Raw genomic sequence first — 20,643 nt, 5'->3', positions numbered from 1 at the left:
GGCCCAGTCACCAGACCGCACTGGAACCAGTTTCTGGACGGCACCGGGCTCAGTCTTCAGACCAGACCGGGCGTCGAAACTAGAGTCCTTGCTTCGGCACACCACACCACACCTTCTCCATTCTGCAAATCACCTTTTGGAGGCAAACTTTGATCTAGGACTCCTTTCTGGGAATCTCCTCGCTGCGCCAACCTCCAAACTGAGAATTCGGTCCGTGACTCGCCTGCTCTTGCCAGCTTCCCCTTTGGAGCCTGACATGGGGACTTGTCTCTGGTGCCAGCCTGTATCTGGGACTACCCTCTGGGACATTCTGCATCTCCATTCTGGGAGTCACGTTCTGGAGCCAAACTCGGAGGTACAACTCATATCTGGGAATCGTTTTCCTACAATAGTCTCCATTCTGAGAGTTCCCTCCTGGAGCCACCTTCCCACGACTGCTGCAGGTCTGCGACTCCCCTTCGGGAGTCGCCTCCACGTGGCAGTCTCCAGTGTGTGAATCCACATTGTGTACTCGCTTCGCTGTGCCAGCCTCCAAAATTCTCCTCCGAATATCATTTATAAACTTAAACGTTTGGGAATAAAATAAGAAAAGCAAGAGAAAAAGTAACGAAAGAATGTACAGAGCAGAGGAGCTCCGGCCGGAAATTTCTGATTCTGCCGCAATCTTTACACCATGTCACGGCTGTGCCCTTCTTTAAAGCATGACTTTGGAAATTCAGAGCAGTTTGTGCGATTCATTGCAAGGCTGTCCATGAGAAATTAACAGGAGGAAATGAACTTGCCCATTGCAGTCTCATCTTTCTCCTATTCGGTTTATTTCAGTAATTTAGAAATCCATTCTCACCATAATTTGGAAGGTTACATCAAAAAATGTGAAGTTTAGGGCCAGTGTAATGAAATTCATCACAAACTCGTTAAAGTGCTTCATTCAGAGTGGCCTGGATACAACTATACTGTTGTGATCTGCGCCGTTCTCCGTGCTGGAGGGACATCTCGAACGTATTTAAAGATCAATGTACTGACACAGACTGCTTAGTTTTCTTCTGTTGCTATATTGCCAGGTTGGACTGAGCAGACCTTGGTTTACACAGTGCTCTGTGCTATGTGAATGACCCTTCGATGTTTACAGTGGCTGGAATGCTTCTGTGAAGTGATAAACGAATGTCGTATTTCAGATGATCTGGCAATGTCTTTATTTCATGTTGTCATTATTTTGATTGGACCCTCCGTCCCTCATTCCATTAATGTTGAAATTTGTACACAATACATCATTTTTGTGAATACCCATTGTTCTGGCATCAGCCACGTACTCTTCATTCAGAAGAAATCTGCTATTTTCATCTCGGATTGTGTCTCGGATAAAGGCCTTGATACACGTTTCAAACACCATACAGTTCCACTCCCTACTAGAAACCCACCATAACAAATGTTCGCTGTGTACTGAGAGCAATGTGGCCACTGGGAACGTGAGGGAGCAAGCGAATGTGAGAACTGCACGTGCTGGCGATTAGAGTCAAGATTATAGTGATGCTGGAAAAAACACAGCAGGTCAGGCAACATCCGAGGATCAGGAAAATCGACTTTTTGGGCAGGAGCCCTTCATCAGGGATGGAGAGCTCCTGCTATTAATGTCGATTGTCCTGCTTCTCGTATGCTGCCTGACCTGCTGTGCTTTTCCAGCACCACTCTAATTTTAACTCTAATCTCCAGCAACTGCAGTACTCACTTTCGCCTGGTTGATTCTAAACTTATTGCAAATCTTCTTGCAAGGATGACTACCGTGAAGATGTTCTTCTCTCTCTACAAAGATCTCAGTCAGTCTCTCTTTCTGCAACCTCCAGGTCGCCGTCCTGATGAAGGGCCTCTGTCCGAGGACGTTCCTGCTCTTCGGATGCTGCCTGACCTACTGTGCTTTTCCAGCATCACTCTAATATTGATATCAGGGAGCAGACTGTCAGGGAGCTGAAACAAAAGTTCCGACGTCTGCAACGGTCAGAGTGAACCCTACAGTGCACACTGTATCGCTAAATACTATAATCTCTCTCAATTTATGGAAATTAAAACCTTTTCTTCCTCCTAAAAAAATGCATGAATTCACTGTTAACCACCTTTCCTTTCTATGTGCCCAGTTATTATACTTTGCTTATCCAGACACATATTCTCCACCTCCTGTCTATCTTAGTGACATTGACAAATTTGTTTAGAATACATTTGTTCCATCGATCGAAATCGTTAATTGGGGTGAAAATATTTGAAGTTGCAGCACAGGTCACTGTGTAACTGCAGACGTTAATTTCTGTTAAACCAAAAAATGACGAATTGACCCTAACTTATCCATCAGTCCGGATCAGTAACTAGTCCTTACAGTATTCCTGTGTAGCAGTTTTGAAATGTTTTCATTTCTTTTCCTTTCCTGTGCAGCTGCATTGAGACGTTGAAAGGTATGCTCCAGTTATCTAGTTGTAGCCTCGAATGGCTGAATTTCTTCACTTTCCTGTTTCAAATTCTTGTTGGTTTGAACGCACTACTTCAGTATTGCTGTAGCTCTGAATGGTGATGAATATTTTGGAAGCAACCATGAACTTTATAATGGAGGGAAGGTCATTTATGCTGCAACTGCAGACGGCACACAATGCCTCATGGATGCCCAGTTTCCATTTGCTTGGTCGTTTCGAAGAATGCCCCACTTCACAGTAGGTGGTGCCACACAAGACCAGGGGTTGTATCTTCAATATGTGGCTGAGACTTTCCCTCCGCCAGGACTGTGCTCTGGGTGGTCATTCTGATAATGTGAGAGAGAGATTCATTTCCGACAAGTAATTTTGTAAGCATGTTTGGCTCTTGTTGGTTCAACAATTACTTGCTGAAGTCTGGCTGGTGTGTATTTACGGCCTCACTCTGCGCAGTCAGTTTTCAGCCTATGCAGCTACTCGTGGCGATAGACATTGAAGTATCACATCCACAGTATGCTCTGTGTCTTTTTTTTAATTCACAGTGCTTCCTCAGATTTGTCTTCAACATGTAGGGCAACTCAGGTGTCACCGAGGGATGGTGTGGAGGGCAGTAGCTGCCCATCATCAGGAGGTTACCTTGACATCCATGACCTATTAGCACAAGATATACTGGGTTCTAGAGTCAATGATTAGGAATTCCAGGGTAACATCTTTCCTCACGGTATCCCATTGTGCCTTCACTGATGGTGGGTCTATCCTCCCGGTGGGATAGGATATACCCAGGGATGAAGATGGGGCTTCATGAAACATGGACAATCATTCCTGATTCTATTACTATGTCGATTTCAGGCTGTTTGTGAACGGTCAATATGAGGAATAAAAGTAACAATGGAACAATGAATAACGGGTTAAATCTGAATGAAAGGCAATCTATCTGAATGTGTGACGCATTCTGAAAACACAGTGCACGCATTGGGGGAGATGGATATATTTTAATGGCATTTGAGAGACATGGCTACTGAGTGAACGATATTGGGAACTGAATATTCACAATAGTTTACAGATGGTAGTTTTCTATAAAACTGAAACGGAGGTGGGGAGATCGCTGAATAAGAGATGGCGTTTGTACAATGTTCAAAGCGGGCCTTTATCGAACGATCAACAGGTATCCTTAATCATATTATGTGTGTGCACAAAGTTCCAGTTAAGTCGACATTGGGGAGAGATTCCCACCTGGATTTTGAATGGCGCTCAACAAACTTAAAGGGCTTTGGAGCCTTTACGATATGGGACAACATCATTCTATCACATCTTAAACCCTATATTCCTTAGATTATTCTATCCCTGACATACTCTGGAACATTCTATAACCACCATTCCCCCGAAAATTTTATGTCCACGATTCCCTCAAAAACATTGTCCGGGATATTCCATAATCAGCATTGTGGGAACATTTTGGACCCTACATTTTCCAGAATATTCTGTACCCGATATTCCCCGGAACATTCCATGTCCGATTTTCCACGGCACCAATCTGCACCTGACATTCCAAAAAAGCATTCGGCACCGCTCATTTCCCGAAATATTCTGGGTATGACAATCCCTGGAAAATTCTATACCTGACATTCTCTTGTACATTGCTTGCCGTAAGTTCCGCAGAAAAATCTGCTACCGGCATTCCCCAGAAAATTCTCAACCCAACATGATCCAAAACATTCTATACCTGATATTCTCCAGAAACTTCTATAAGCGATATTCCCCGGAACACTCTGTACACAACATTCCTCAGAAGATTCTATACCTGAGATTCTATAACTAATGTTCCCCGTAACATTCTATACAGATATTCTCAGGAACATTCTACACCTGTTCAGGCAGCATCTGAGGAGCAGGAGAATCGACGTTTCGGGCAAAAACCCTTAATCAGAAATGCTGATTCTATTCCTGATAAAGGGCTTTTGCCCATAACGTCGATTTTCCTGCTTCTCTGACGTTTCCTGACCCGCTGTGCTTTTCCAGCACCACTCTGATGAAAAGTCTGGTTTCCAGCATCTGCAGTCCTCACTTTTGCCTAACATTCTGTTCCTGCCATTCTCTGGAAAATTCAATAATCTACATTCCCTGGAAGATTATGTTAACAGACTTCTCTGTAACATTCTGCAACTGACATGCCTCAAATCATTCTACATCCCATGATTGCCCAGAACATTTTGCACTTGACGCTCCCCGGAACATTCTGTACCTGACATTCACAAGAACATTCTGTAGCCAGTATTCCCCGGAACATTTTGTTCGAGACATTCCCCAGATTAATCTAAAGTGGACATTGACTGGCACATTCTAAAACTGAAATTTCCTGAAACAGTCTGCAATTGAATTTCCCTGGAACATTCTGTACTCACCATTGTCTGGACTACTCTTTTACTGACATTCCCGGAACATTCTGAACTTGACCTTCTCTGTAACATTCTGTAGCCAACAATCTCCGAAATGTTATATACTCGACGTTCCACAGAACGTTCTATACCTGACATACCCCCGAACATTCTCCATCCGGCATTCCCTGGTACATTCTACACAGGACATTCTCCAAAACTTTCTATATCAGAGAGGTTCTGGAACATTCTTGTCTGAGGTTCATGATATTATTTGTGAACAGCCGAGCGTTAATGAGTTGAGAAAAAAGAAGAGATCCGGAGGAAGAAATCACATTCGAGAGAGAAGGAGATACTAATTCGAAGTTCCTTAATGCAGTTTAAGGGGTGAGTACATTTTCTCTGAGTTTGCATTTCTTCATGACAGAGGATGTATCAAAACTTAGATTAAAATGCAGAAATTTCCAACCTGTGTTTGCCTTCGATAACTGGGAGAGAACCCTTCAGGACAGCAAAGTTTTCTCCCTCTGTGTTAAGACGTGATCTGTATCTGCTCTCGAGTATTCACGTGTGTGGGAACGTTCTAGAAACCATCTCTTCTTATGGATGTGTGTTTGGGGAGGGAGGTGTCGTGTGGCTTATGACACATTTTTGCAATGATTTACACCGACCCGTTTATTGTATCAGTTCCAATCATTTCAGTAATCCTCCAAATACTGTGACATTTGAAAGTCTCATTGTGTCCTTCATCAAACTGGTCGCTTTGCCTCCTGGCTGATGTACACCCGTGTTTGTTTTTCTACCTCACAGTTAATGTATTGACGATCTACGTCCTGATCTGTAAAGACTGTGGCTTGTCTCCATGTGTCAGACGTTACCTCGGGGCGATGGCAGTTGCCGATCTACTGGTCATTATCTTCGATCTGATATTGAGACAGATTCCCATTGTTCATCGGAAACAGTTTCATTTCGTGTTCTCCATCCCCGTGTGTAATATCCACGCCGTCCTGCTTTACGCAGCCACTGATTGTTCTGTCTGGTTCACCGTCACTTTCACCTTTGATCGATTTGTGGCCATTTGTTGCCAGAATTTGAAAAATAAATATTGCAGTGAGGAAACGTCGGGTATAGTCCTGGGAACAGTGACTGTGCTGAGCTGTTTAAAGAACATTTTCTGGTATTTTGCGTTCACAGCTCGGTATCGGAAGTGGAACCGCCCGTGGTTTTGTCATGTAACAATCACTGTTCAATTCTCCCGCGTCTGGGGCACAATCGAGTTCCTCCACTATATTCTAACCCCGGTTCTCCCATTTCTCCTCATTCTGATGTTCAACGTTTTCACTGTCAGACACATTTTACTGAACAGCAAAGCTCGCAGGAGACTCCGTCCTCACATAAATGTCGATGGTCAGTGTGACACAGAAATGAGAAATCGAAAAAAATCCATTGTTTTGCTATTTGTAATCTCGGTCAATTTCATTCTGTTATGGTCAACGTTAATGCTGTTTTCTCTATGGAATCGTATCTGGTGGATTGTGGATATACCTGTGCATCCACATTACCTTGTGCAGGAATTGGGCTTCATATTGCAGCTTCTCAGTTGCTGCACAAACACTGCAATTTATGCGGCGACCCAGACTAGGTTCCAACAGCAGCTGAAGAATATGCTGAAATATCCGTTTACCCACGTTCATCAATCATTCGAATTCTATCATTAAACAATCCATCCGGAATTTTCTCATTTCAGTTTTATATATCAGTGATGGAGCAAACTGTCGCTATGTTGTCAGAGTGATGGCAGTGCTAAGCTTGTGGGCAATGTTAGTTTGTTAAAACGTTATCCCACAGGAGTTACATGGACACATTTCAATGTCTTTTCTCAACTCAGGGGCCAATGAGAAAATGTACCATCCCATTGACTGTATCGATAAGTTAAACTTGTAATTAATAAATGTATTCATTAAGAAGTACCAAGTAGCAGAGCAAATATTTTTGTTGTGTGTCTTCTTGTGGAAGAAGCTGAGCTGTGGAGACAGACAAAGGAAGTGAATTGGGGCCGAGTTCAAGAGTTGGGTTTTAATTACTCTGTCTATCCTTTCACCCATGCAGACCAGTTCTTGGCAGAATTCATCCGTCTGCCATTATCCTTTTCTCTCCATACCTGTCTCCCACTCTCACACTGTTCACCGTCTCTCCTCCACCCACTTGGGCACGGCATGTCATTTTCCCTCCTATTCCCATTCTCCATAACTCTCTCTCCATCTTGATTTCTGCACCTCCCAGTATGTCTGTCTCTCTCCAAAACACTCTTCGTCGGATCCTTCCTCACCTTCAGGCCATTTCTCGGGGAACAGTTTGGGGATTGGCTCAAATGCCGTTGCTGGGGACACAGTGGATGTGAGAACACTGGACGTTACTGGGAGGTAAATGTCAGGTTGGGAGCAGAGACTCTGGCTCTGGCAAAAAGACTGGGGGTGGGACTGCAGGTCTTTACACATGCAACAGATTGTGTAGACCTCACTATTTGTTACACAGTGAACAGAGTGGGGATGTGGTCATGGGTGATTCCTCTGGGATTCATTGAGTGATGGCATAGGAGTGTGAAGGAGAGTGGGGGTGACGGTGCGAATGCACAGGAGAGTGATCGTGCTGGCGAGGGAGTGGGTGGGTCAGTGACCGTGACGGTGTGGAAATATGCATTAGAGTGAGAGTTACGTTGCCAGAGTATGCAGGGGAACGAGTGTGACAGTGTGGAAGATTGTGGGGGAGTGAGTGGGATGGAGCAGCAGTGTGTGAGATTCTGCGAGATGGTAGCAAAGAGTGCATATGAGTGAGAGTTACAGTGGGGGAGTGTGAGCAGGTATATGTGGGACAGTGTGGGACTATACAACAGAGTGTGCTTGGCAGTGAGTATGATTGTGTTGGACGGTACGGGAGTGTGATGGTGTGTGGTGGAGGGTGCATGATAGTGGGTGAGCCATGATGACGGTGGGGGAGAGCAAAGTGGAGTACAGGTGACAATGTCAGAGTGTACAGGGGATTGAACGTGATGGTCAGGATGTGCACGGCACAATCAGTGTGAGAGTGGGGGAGTTTCTGGGGAATGAGGATGACGGTACTAGAGGGAATGTCATGATCAGGGAGTGTTTGTGGGAGTGAATGAAGTGGTGTGGCAGTCTGCTGTGAAGTGATGTAGGCGGGGTGTCAGTTGGGGGACCAGACTAATGGGAGTGGGAGATTGATGGTGGCGGAGTGCATTGGGGAATGGATGTGACAGTAGGTTTTGAGTGTGTGACGGGGAGGAAGCCTTGGGTTGAGCGTGATGGAGGTCAGATGCTTGGGGGACTGAGATTGATGGTGGGGATTGTGCAGAGTTGTCAGCATGATACTAGTTGTGTGTGCAGCGACGGGAATTGTACTGTGGGGGTAGTGTGGCTGTGTATTTGACGTTGGGAGAGTTTGCATGACGGTGAGTGTGTGGGTGGGGTGATGTACAATGGAATGATCATAAAGTTGGGTAATACACAGAGGAGTGAGCTTGATGTTTGGACTGTGCACGGGGTAGTGAGTGTGACGGTGCAGGAGTGAGCAGAGTTTCGATGTGATTAGTTTTAACTGTGTGGAAGAATGTGTGTGACGGTGGAGAAGTGTGTGGTGGAGGGGGCATAAGCGTGTGGGAGACAGCGGGGAGTGAGGGTGTTAGTGGGGCCGTGTGAAGGGACGGTGGGGGAGATTGCAGGGGACTGAATGCAATGCAGGGCGAATGTGATGGAGAGAGACTGTGAATTTGGGGCAGTGTGTGGGTGACTGAATATGATGGTACGACTGTATGCGGTTGAGTCAGGGTGACAATGTGAAAGTATGCAGGGAAGTTAGTGTGACAGTGGGGAGGGAGCAGGCACTGAGTCTGTTGGTTGCGGAATTTTGTAATGGTGTGGGCGGGTTTGCAGGAGAGTGTGCGGAGTAGTACATGAAATGGTGGGGAGATTGCACAGAACTGAGAACAATGCATGGCGAATGTGAGGGAGAGTGATGGTGCCACTGAGGGAATGTGCGGTGAGTGAACTTGGTGGTGCAAGAGTGTGTGAGGGAGTGAGGGTAACAGAGTGGGAGCAGGGCAGCGAGTGTGACGGTGAGGGAGTATGCAGGGGAAAGTGTGTGACAGTGTGGGATAGTGGGAGCATCATCGTGACAGCATGGAAGTGTGTGGGGCACAGTGTGTAATGGTAGTGAAGTGTGCATGGGAGTGAGAGTGATGGCAGGGGAGTGCGTGGGGAATAAGCATGACTTTGTGTGAGTGTGCAGGGAGTGTGGGTGGCAGTAAGTATGATGGTGTGGGAGCATGCGAGGAGCGAGTGTGACAGTGTGGGTGTGTATAGGGAGATTAACAAAATAATGCAAGTGTGCGCAGGGTCGAAATCGTAAAAGTGATGAGTGTGCGGAGTGTGTCTGGCAGCGAGTATGATGGTGTGGGAGAATGCAGAAGAGTGAGTGTGACAGCTGGGGGAGTGTACAGGTGGGTGACCGTGATGGTCAGGGTATGAACAGGTGAATGCGTATGACGTTGGAGCAATTTGCTCTGAGAAAGTGCAAGTATGCGTGGGATTGAGTGTGACTGTGTGGCAGTCTTTGGGGCAGTGATCATGTGGATGAGGGAGTATGTTGGCAGAGAGAGGTAATGGGCGAGGGAGATTGATGATGATGGTGTGTGTGTGGAGTGAACGTGATGGTGATCAACTGAGTCTTATGGGGGGTGTATGGGAGTGAGTGTGACTGATGTGTGGAGGTCAGATGTGTGGATGAGTGAGCTGGATTGGATCTATGCAGGGACGTCAGTGGGACGGTGGTGGATTGTGTAGGGAAGTGAGAGCCACATGTGGGGAAGACTGTTGGGAGTGAGTGCAATAGAATAGGTGTGCATGGGGAGAAAACGTGAGAGTGTGTGAGAGTGCAGGGGAGTGCAGCGCCGTGAGCGTGACAGTATGGGAGAATGTGAGGGAGTAAACGGGAAAGGAGGGAGTATCTGGTAGTGAGCTTCGCAATAGCAGATCATATAGTGTAGACTGTGTGATGGTGTGGGATAATGCAGTAGACTGTGGCATGACGGTCGGCGAGACTACTGTCATGTGAAGGAGACTGCGTGGGAGCGTGCAGGGGACTGAATGTGATTCTGAACGTTTGTGTAAGAATTGCACGAGACAGTGTGGAAAACTGCAGAAGGTTGTGCGTGAGAGTGGGCACATGCGTGGAGTTGTGCAGAATAACGTGGGGGAGTGAGCCTGATGCTGTGTGAGTGTGTGGGGATATCAGCACAATGGCAGGCGGGAGTGCATCGCACTGAGTGAGACAACAGGTGAATGGGCAGGGACAGAGTGTGATGGAAGGCGAGTTTGACGGTGGTTGTGAATGATGGTGGGGGAGTGAGCAGTGGAGTGAAAGTGATTGTGTTGGTGTGTGGTAACGTTGGGGAGTGACAGTGTGTGAGTGTGCAGATGAGTGTGTGTGATGTTGGAACAGTGTATGGGGAGTGAGCATGATGTAGGGAGAGTGTGAGGGTGACATTGCATGACTGTGCCTGAGTGTGCTGAGGATTGAACGTGTAGTGAGGGAGCGAGTTCGACTGTGGAGAAGCATGCAGTGGAGAGTGGGTGACAATGTGAGAGTGTGTGAGGCAGTGAGCATGACGGTGCGGGAGTGTATGGTGGAGTGAGTGCGATGGTGCGGGATTTTGCGATGGAGTGAGTGTGACAGTGTGTGAGTATGTAGGCCAGTGAGTGTGATGGTGGGGGTGTGCGCGGGCAGTGAGAGTGATGGTGGAGTGTGTGCAAGGGAGTAAGCGTGATGTTCTGGACGTGTTTGGGGCAATGTGGGGGTGAAAATAACAGTGTTGGGGAGTGTGTTAGAGTGATCATGACCGTGGGAGAGGGTTTGGGGAAGTCGTTGCGACGATGCACACCTTTGTGGCGTAGACAGGGTGATGGGTTGGGATTGTGCAGGGTAGAGTGCATGACAGTGAGAGAACGAGTGTGTCGGAGGAGTGAAAGTGTGGAGGAGTGAGGGTGATGGCATTAGTGTGCAGGGTACTGAGAGGAGGGTAGGGTTATGAGTGGGGAAAAGTGTGTGACAGTTTGTCAATGTGCGGGGGGAGCTGGTGATTGTAAGGTAGAGTGTAAGTGAATGAGCGTGACAGTGGGGGGCCAAGCGTAAAAATGGCTGAGTGTGTGGGGAGTGAGCAGAAGGTGAGGGAGTGCGTGAAGAGAGAGCATCAGAGTGGGGGAGAGTGGGGCATTGAGAGTGATGGTGGTGGGGGAGTGTGTGGGAGATTGTGGGTCACAGTGGTGAAGTGAGCATGACGGTGGGTGTGTGAGGCGGAGTCAGCATGACAGTTGTGGAATATATCGCATAGAATGCATGACTGTAGGAAGGTGGGCGGCTGAGCAAATGTGATGGTGGGGGAGCGTGCGGGGGAGTACTCGTTACACTGGGGGTGTGCACTTGATGGTGTGAAAGTCTGCTGGGTAGTGAAGGAGAAGATAGTTGAGTGAGCGTGAGTTGGTTTGTGTGTGATTGAGTGAGTATAAAGGTGTAGCAGTGTGTGGTTGAGAGTGTTTGATGGTATGGAAGCGTGCTGGGGAGTGAGCACGGCGTTGTGGGAGTGGTCAGGTAACTTGGTGTGAAGGTGGGGAGTGTGCAGGAACATGAGCTTGAAGGAGGGATGGTGTGCAGTGTAGTCAGTGTGACAGTCAGAAAATCTGCACGTATGTCTGCATGATGGCGTGGAAGTGTGTGGGGAAGGGAGTGACGTGCTGTGGGAGTAATTTGGAGAGTCAGCTTGGCGTTGGGGTGCGAGACGGATGATGGATGAGATGGTGGGAAATTGAGCTTTAAAGGGGGAGTGTGTGGTGGAGCGACTGGTGTGTGAGTATGCAGGGCACTGAGCGTGACGGTGGGGCAGTGTGTGACAGAGAAAGTGTGATGTCTTGGGTGGTTTGCAGCGAAGTGTGTGTGATGGCTGTGAGAGTGCAGGGGAGTGAACAAGACGATGCAAAATTGTACTGGTTAGTGTGTGTGGCTGTGTGAGATGGAGGGGGATTGTGCCATAAAGTGGACAGATGTGTCAGAGAGTGTGCCAGATTGACTGGTATGGTGCGGCAGAATGCAGTGGAGTTTGCTTGACGGTGGCAGAGTGTGAGTGAGCCAGTGGTCGCTGTATGGGGCAGTGAGCATGACATTGGTTCAGTGAATGCGTCGGTGTGCCACAGCGCGCGGGAGTGATTGCAACAGTGAGTGAGTGTGTCAGGGAGGGAGATAAGTAGTGCTCATGACAATGTCAATGAAAATGAGTGCGACAGTGGGAGAGAGTGCGGGCAAATAAGCATGGTGGGGTCTGTGTGCGTGGAGGAGTGGACATGAATGTGGGTAAATATGTGGAAAAGTGTGCATGATGGTGTGGGAGTGTGTGGGGTGTGAGTGGTATATTGTGACAGTGTGCGGAGGAATGCATGAGATGCAGTATCTATGGGACATTGAGGGCTACCTATAAGTGAGAGTGCAGAGTACACGTGCGATGGTTGGGGACCGACTATGATGGAACTGGGGTGTGCGGGGACAGGGCTTCTCTGTGGGAGAGTTGCATGGAGAGTGAGTGTGAATCTGAGTTTCTGTGGGAGTAGGAATCACAGTACAATTGTACGCGGGGCAGGGAGATTGCTGGTGGGATTGTGCGGGGGTGTGAGCTCTATGGTGGGGGAGTGTGTGAAAGTTGACAGTCGAAGTGAGTGACGGGCAGTGAGTATCATCGTGACGGAATGTGGAGTTAGTGATCTGAACAGTGGGGGGTGAGTGTGGGAGTGATTGTGACTGCGTGACAGAGTATGAGGGAGCAAGCATGATGGTGATGCGTGGATAGCTGAGCCAGAATAGTAGTGGACGAGTGAGTGGGGAAGTGAGCTGAACAGTGTGTCTGAATGCAGGGGAGTGAACATGGACGGGAGTGTATTGTTAGGGCATTGCGTGTGGTTGGGAGACTAATTGTGGGGGAGGGTGTGGAGCTGTGTGAGGGGCAATGAATATAATTGTGATGACAGTGCCTGGAAGTGAGTATGACGAGAGGTTTCGACAGGGGAAAGGACTTGATGGTGAGGAGTGCGCGAGAGAATGTGCGTGACAATGGAGTAGTTCCTGGGTGAATGAGCATGATATTGAGAAAGAGTGCAGGGGACTGAGCATGACGGAGGGGCAGACTGGGGGAGTGAGCCAGGGAGCGAGTGTGACGATGGGTACATGTGCAGATAAATGATTGTGGGACGTGCTGGACTGCGGGAAGGGAGCAGTATGGTGTGGGAGTGTGTGAGGGAGTGTGATTGACAGTGGTGCAGTATGGGGGAGATAGCAGGGGAGTGAGTATGAGGGGAGATGTGTGCAGGAGAATCAGCATGCTGTTAAAGGAAGATGTGGTGTAGTGAGCATGAAAGTGGAGTTGTGCACAGGGTTGTGAACATGACGGTGCGCAGGGGAGTGAGCATGACAGTCAGCTATGCGCAGGAATGTGAGAACAACAGTGGAGGAACATGCGAGGGAGTGAGCATGACGGAGAGGACTCTGCATGGGAATTCGCTTGGCGGTGGTGGTGTATGCAGGGGAGTAAGCACGATGGTGTGTTATGTGTGAGAGGGTAAGTGTGACAGTGGATGAATGCGTGGTGAGTGAGTGTGACTTTGGGACAGTGTTGGGTAGGGCACGCAGGAGTGAGCGTGACGATGAGGGCATTCCAGAAGAATGAGTATGACAATGGGCAGAGTATGTGTGATATTGAGAGGTACAGTGGGGAGTGTGTGGGGGATTGGGAATGACAGTGGAGGAGTGTAGGGAGTGAGTGGGCAAGTGTGTGTGACAGTGGGTGCATGTGCAGGGCAGTGAGTAGGTCCTTGGGGAGTGTGCTGGGGCGTGAGGCACACAGTGGATTATTGTGCAGTGGAGTGAACGTAATTGTAGGTGAATGTTCAGGTGAATGATTGTGACAGTTAGTCTTTGTGCAGGCTAGTAACCATAATGGTGGGGGAGTGTGCGGGTGAGTGAGCTTGACAGTGGTGAATTAGAACATAGAACAGTACAGCACAGAACAGGCCCTTCAGCCCTTGATGTTGTGCCAACCACTGATGCTCATGTATGAATCTTCAAATTGTTGTGACCATATGCATGTCCAGTAATCTCTTAAATGTCCCCAATGACCTTGCTTCATAACTGCTGCTGGCAATGCATTCCATGCTCTCACAACTCTCTATGTAAAGAACCCGCCTCTGACATCCCCTCTATACTTTCCTCCATCTCCCGTCTCTGGAAATAGTCTCTGCCTATCGACTCTATCTATGCCTCTCATTATCTCGTATACCTCAAGTAGGCCCCCTCTCCTCATCCTTTTCTTCAATAAAAAAAAGTCTCAGTCAATGAGCTCAGTCAACTTCTCTTCATATGATAAGCCCTCCAGTCCAGGCAGCATCCTGGTAAACCTCCTATGAACCCTCTCCAAGGCATTCACATCTTTCCTATAATAGGGCGACCAGAACTGGACGCAGTATTTCAAGTGCGGTCTAACCAAGGTTTTATAGAGCTGCAACAAGATCTCACGACTCTTAAACTTAATCCCCCGTTAATGAAAGCCAAAATACCATATGCTTTATTAACAACCATGTCCACTTGGGTGGAAATTTTAAGGGATCTATGTACCTGCACACCAAGATCCCTCTGTTCCTCCACACTGCCAAGAATCCTATCCTTAATCCTGTACTCAGCTTTCAAGTTCGACCTTCCAAAATCCATCACCTCGCACTTATCCAGATTGAACTCCATCTGCCACCTCTCATCCCATCTCTGCATCCTGTCAATATCCCGCTGAAGCCTACAACAGCCCTCTGTACTGTCAAGGACAACCTTTATGTCGTCTGCAAACTTGCTGACCCATCGTTCAATCCCCTCATCCAAGTTATTAATAAAAATTACAAACAGTAGGTACCCAAGGACAGCGCCCTTTGGAACACCACTCACCACAGACTTCCAGGCAGAACACCACCACCGCCAAGCGAATTCCCATGCAGGCAGGGATTGTTCAGTGGAGTTGAGGACAAAGGTGGTGTTGTGCATGGGGGAACAAGCACGACAATCATGTGTGTGCGGGGGTTGTGAGGCAGTGAAGAAATATTTTGGTGGTGTTGGTTGCAGGGAGTCAGCCTGAGGTGGGATGTGAGTGGGGAATGAGCTAAACAGTGGGGAGTGAGCAGTCGAGTAGGCGTGGTAGCGAGGGTGTTTCTGGGGTAGTGAGCATGACAATGAGGGAGTCTCTGGGGGAGTGAGCATGATAGTAAGGTTATGTGCGGGACAGTGAGTGTGATGATGGCGGATTGTGCGGGTAAGTGAGATTGATGGTGGGGATGTGTGCGGTGGAGCAAGCACAACAGTACCGGAGTGCCTCGGGGTGTGAACCTGAAGTCGGGTGACTGTGACGGGCAGTGAGCATCACAGTGAATGAATGTCGGCGAAGTGAGCGTGATGGTGGGGGAGTGTGTGGGTATTGAACGTGTGACCATGTGTTGGGGAGCATGCATATCTGTCAGGTATTGCCAGGGGAAAGCCTGCCAGTTGGGAAGGGAGCAGGGAAGGAGGTGTTTTGGTGTGGGAGTGTGCAGGGGAGGAAGCATGGCGGTGGCCAAGTATGGAGGACTGAGAGACCGCGAGGCTGTGGGTGTGATGGTGGGAGAGGGTTCGGGGCAGTGAACTTGATCGTGTGGATTGTGCGGTGGAACTAGTGCGACGTGGTGAGGTTTCCAGGCGAATGAGCATGATTGCGGGGGTGACTGCAGGAGAATGAATGTGGCAGTGGTGTGTGCGTCAGAGTACGATAGGGGAATGTGCAGGGTCGTGAGCGTGGCTTTGCAGAAGAGTGCAGGGGAGTCACTGTGACAGTGGGCGAATGAGCATGACGGTGAATGTGACAGTGGTGGAGAGTGAGGGGAAGTGAGATTGACTGTGGAATTCTTTACGTGCGGAATGAGAGTGCTGGTATGGAAAAGTGCAGATGAATGGGCTTGTTGTTGGGGAGTGTGCGGGTGTGAGTTTGATCCTGTGTGTACATGCATGGGGGGATGCAAAGAGTAACGGTGGGGGAATATGCTGGGTAATGAGAATGACTACGGTGGAGTCTACAGGCGAATAAACGTGACGGTGGGAAGTGTGCAAGGATTGAATGTAACAGCAGAGGAGCGTGTGGGCTATTGGGTATGAGAGTGGTGTGTGAGCGTGATGGTGAGTTGGATTCATGGGAGTGAGGGTGCCGTTGGGGTTTGTGCAGGGGTGTGAATGATGGTGGGGGCAGAGCGTGGGAGTGAGCTTGACAGTGGAGGACAGTGTGGGGGGTGAACGTGATTGTGGGACAGTGTGCGAGCATGATGGTGGTGGAGTGTGCTGAGAGAGAGGTTAAAGGTGGTGGGAGGTTTGCTAGTGCTCTTGGGGGTGGTTTAAACTAACTCTGCCAGGGCATGGGAACCCAGACTGTAGCTTTTGGGTGCAGGACCTGGAGTGTAGGGAGGTTAGGAACGTGGCATCAATTTCAAAGGAGGGTGCCTGTAAACAGGAAAGTGGCTTGAAGTGTGTATACTTCAATGCAAGAAGTATACGAAATAAGGTAAGTGAACTTGCAGCGTGGGTTGGTACCTGGGATTTCGATGTTGTGGCTATTACGGAGACATGGGTAGAACAGGGACAGGATTGGCTGTTGCAGGTCCCAGGGTTTAAATGTTTTAGTAGGGTCAGAGGTGGGGGTAAAAGAGGGGGAGGTGTGGCATTGCTTGTCAAAGATAGTATTACAGCTGTGGAAAGGACGATGGATGAACACTCGCCATCTGAGGTAGTTTGGGCTGAGGTGAGGAATAGGAAAGGTGAGATCACCCTGTTAGGAGTTTTTTACAGGCCTCCTAATAGTCCTAGAAACGTAGAAGAAAGGATTGCGAGGATGATTCAAGAGAAGAGTGAAAGTAATAGGGTGGTTGTTATTGGGGACTTTAACTTTCCTGATTTTGATTGGGAAAGCTATAGCTCAAGTTCGTTAGATGGGTCAGTGTTTGTCCAATGTGTGCAGGAGGGTTTCCTGACACAATATGTAGATAGGCCAACAAGAGGTGAGACCAAACTGGATTTGGTTCTGGGTAATGAAACAGGTCAGGTGTTAGAATTAGAGGTAGGTGAGCACTTTGGGGACAGTGACCACAATTCGGTGACTTTTACTGTAGTGATGGAGAGGGATAAGTGTGCACTACAGGGCAAGAGTTATAGCTGGGGGCAGTGAAATTATGATGCGGTGAGGCATGACTTATGTTGCGTGGCTTGGAAAAGTAGAATTCAAGGCAAGGGCGTAATTGATATGTGGAGCTTGTTCAAGGAGCAACTATTAAGTGTCCTTGATAAGTATGCACCCGTCAGGCAGGGAGGAAAGGGTCGTGTGAGGGAGCCGTGGCTTGATAAGGAATTGGAATCCCTTCTTAAATGGAAGAGGGCGGCCTATGTAAAGATGAGGCGTGAAGGTTCAATTGGGGCGATTGAGAGTTATAAGGTAGCCAGGAAGGACCTGAAGAGAGAGCTAAGAGCAGCAAGGAGGGTACACGAAAGGTCCTTAGTTGGTAGGATTAGGGAAAACCCTAAGGCTTTCTATAGGTATGTCAGGAATAAAAGAATGACTAGGGTAGGAATAGGTCCAGTCAAGGATAGTAGTGGGAAGTTGCGTGTGGAGGCTGAAGAGATTGGGGAGACACTGAATGAATACTTTTCGTCCGTGTAATTGTTGTCAATGCGAGTACTGAGTCACAATTAAGTAGAATGGATGGATTTGAGGTATGTAGAGAAGAGGTGTTGGAAATTCTGGAAAGGGTAAAAATGGATAAGTCCCCTGGGCCTGATGGCATTTATCCTAGGATTCTCTGGGAAGCAAGGGAGGAGATTGCAGAGCCATTGGCCTTGATTTTTATGTCCTCGTTGTCTACAGGAGTAGTGCCAGAAGATTGGAGGCTAGCAAATGTGGTTCCCTTGTTCAAGAAGGGGAGTAGGGATAACCCCAGTAACTATAGGCTGGTGAGTCTCACTTCTGTTGTGGGCAAAATCTTAGAGAGAATTGTAAGGGATAGGATTTATGAACATTTGGATAGGAATAATGTGATCAAGGATAGTCAGCATGGTTTTGTGAAGGGCAGGTCGTGCCTCACAAACCTTATTGAATTCTTTGAGAAGGTGACTAAGGAGGTGGACGAGGGGAATGCAGTAGATGTGGTGTATATTGATTTTAGTAAGGCGTTTGATAAGGTTCCCCATGGTAGACTACTGCAAAAAATACGGAGGTATGGCATTGAGGGTGAGTTGGAGGTTTGGATTAGGAGTTGGCTGGCTGGAAGAAGACAGAGGGTAGTAGTTGATGGAAAACGTTCATCTTGGAGTGCCGCCAGTGGTGTTCCGCAAGGATCTGTTTTGGGACCATTGCTGTTTGTCATTTTTATCAATGACCTGGAGGAGGGCTTCGAAGGTTGCGTGAGCCAGCTTGCGGATGATACGAAAGTCGGAGGAGTTGTTGACAGTGAGGAAGGATATGGCAGGTTACAGCGGGATATAGATAAGCTGCAGAACTGGGCAGAAATGTGGCAAATGGAGTTCAATGTAGCTAAGTGTGAGTTGATTCACTTTGGTAAGAGTAATAAAAAGATGGGGTACTGGTCCAATGGTCGGATACTTGGTAGTGTGGATGAGCAGAGGGATCTTGGTGTCCATGTACACAGATCTTTGAAAGTTGCCACCCAGGTAAATAGTGCGGTGAAGAAGGCATATGGCGTACTGGCTTTTTTTGGTAGAGGAATTGAGTTCCGGAGTACTGAGGTCATGTTGCAGTTGTATAAGATGCGGCCGCATCTGGAGTATTGTGTGCAGTTTCGGTCGCCATATTATAGGAAGGATGTGGAGGCACTGGAACGGGTGCAGAGTAGGTTTACCAGGATGTTGCCTGGTATGGTAGAAAGATCGTATGAGGAAAGGCTGAAGCACTTGGAGAAAAGAAGGTTTAGGGGTGACTTGATTAGGGGTTTAGATAGGGTCGACAGTGAGAATTTTTTTCCACGTATGGAGTCAGCTATTACAAGGGGGCATAGCTTTAAATTAAGGGGGGGGGGGTAGATATAGGACAGATGTTAGGGGTAGGTTCTTTACTCAGCGAGTCGTGAGTTCATGGAATGCCCTGCCAGTAGCAGTGGTGGACTCTCCCTCATTATGGGCATTTAAGCGGGCATTGGATAGGCATATGGAGGATAGTGGTCTAGTGTAGGTTAGGTGGGCTTGGATCTTCGCAACATCGTGGGCCGAAGGGCCTGTGCTGCGCTGTATTCTTCTATGTTCTATGAATGAGCTAACATTTGAGCTTCACAATGATGTTCTGTATGGGGGAGTGATAGTGATGGTGTAGAATTGCGTGGTGGTTTCAATGAAAGGAAAGGGAAGTGTGTGGGCGATTCACAGGGTGATGGTCATCGAGTGTGATTGAAAGTGAGCGTGATGATACATGTATGTTCGGGTCCAAGTGTATGATGGTAGGCGATTGTGCGGTGAGTGAATTTGGTGGTGGATGATTGTGTCATGGAGCAACTGCGAATGGCAGGCGTGGGCAGGATGTGAGCATAACAGTGGGGGAGTGTGCCGGATTACAATCTTTACAATGTGTGTGCATGCGTGGGCCTGAGGGAGAGTATGCTAGTTGGTGGGGAAGTTCGCGGGTGAAGGAGTGAAATGTGGCCGAGTGTGCAAGGTAGTATGCGGAGCAGTGAGTGAGAGTGTGGAGGAATGTGTGGGGCACTGAGCGTGATGTTGCAGTCTGCGTGGGCGAATGCGCTTGATGGTGTGAATTGGGCACAGTTGTGAGGGTGACAGTGGAGGACATTCTGGGGAAGTGAGCTAGAGTTTGCATAATTTTCCTGGGGAGTGAGCATGCCGCTATGGCACTGTGTGGAGGATTGAGAATGACGGTAGTGGAGTGTGCAGGGGAATAATTATGACGGTGGGAGTGTGCGGGATTTTGGGCGTGTAGGTGGGATCGTGTGCAGGACGTTGGGGTAGTGCATGGCGTTGTGAATGTCACAGTGGCGGAGTGTTTGTGGTAGTGAGCGTGGAAAGTGGCAGAATGTGCAAATGGGTAATCTTGATGGTGGAGCAGTGGGCAGTGGAGTGAGCATGAAGCTGGGGAAGTGGCTGGGACTGTGAGAGTGACAGTGAGTGAGAACATAGAACTTAGAACATAGAACACTAGCGCCGGCTGGTAGAACCAATCTGAAGCCAGGCCAAACTACAGTATTCACCTTTCATCTGTACGTTTATCCAATGATTATTTAAATGTCCTTAAGGTTTGCGAGACTAATGGAAATGCAGGCACGGCATTCTGCTTCCCTACCACTCTCTGTGTAAAGAAACTACTTCTGACGTCTGACGTATATTTCTACCCCAGTTCTCTGCAGTGTCTTGATCTCAACCTCCAGCAACAAAACCATCCCCATCTATCTCGACTGTATTCAAAACTACATCCACAAGAACTCTATGGTCTTTTACGTGACATCAGATAGGTCCCTCCACACAGAATTTGAACAAATTTTAAACTGTGAGGAAGACTTTGTGGAACACTAAGAATACATTGACATTTTGGTAGGGTAAGCAGCAAGTTGATGAATGAAGTTTGGAACAGAGAAGCACGGAACAATGCAGTTTTCCAGCAAGAGCATTAAACAGACAATATAAAATATTTC

Source organism: Chiloscyllium plagiosum, unplaced genomic scaffold, assembly GCF_037043375.1.
Source record: "Chiloscyllium plagiosum isolate Xiang-an unplaced genomic scaffold, Cpla_swu_hap1 HiC_scaffold_42, whole genome shotgun sequence".
Taxonomy (NCBI): domain Eukaryota; kingdom Metazoa; phylum Chordata; class Chondrichthyes; order Orectolobiformes; family Hemiscylliidae; genus Chiloscyllium; species Chiloscyllium plagiosum.
This window is presented reverse-complemented; position numbering follows the sequence as displayed.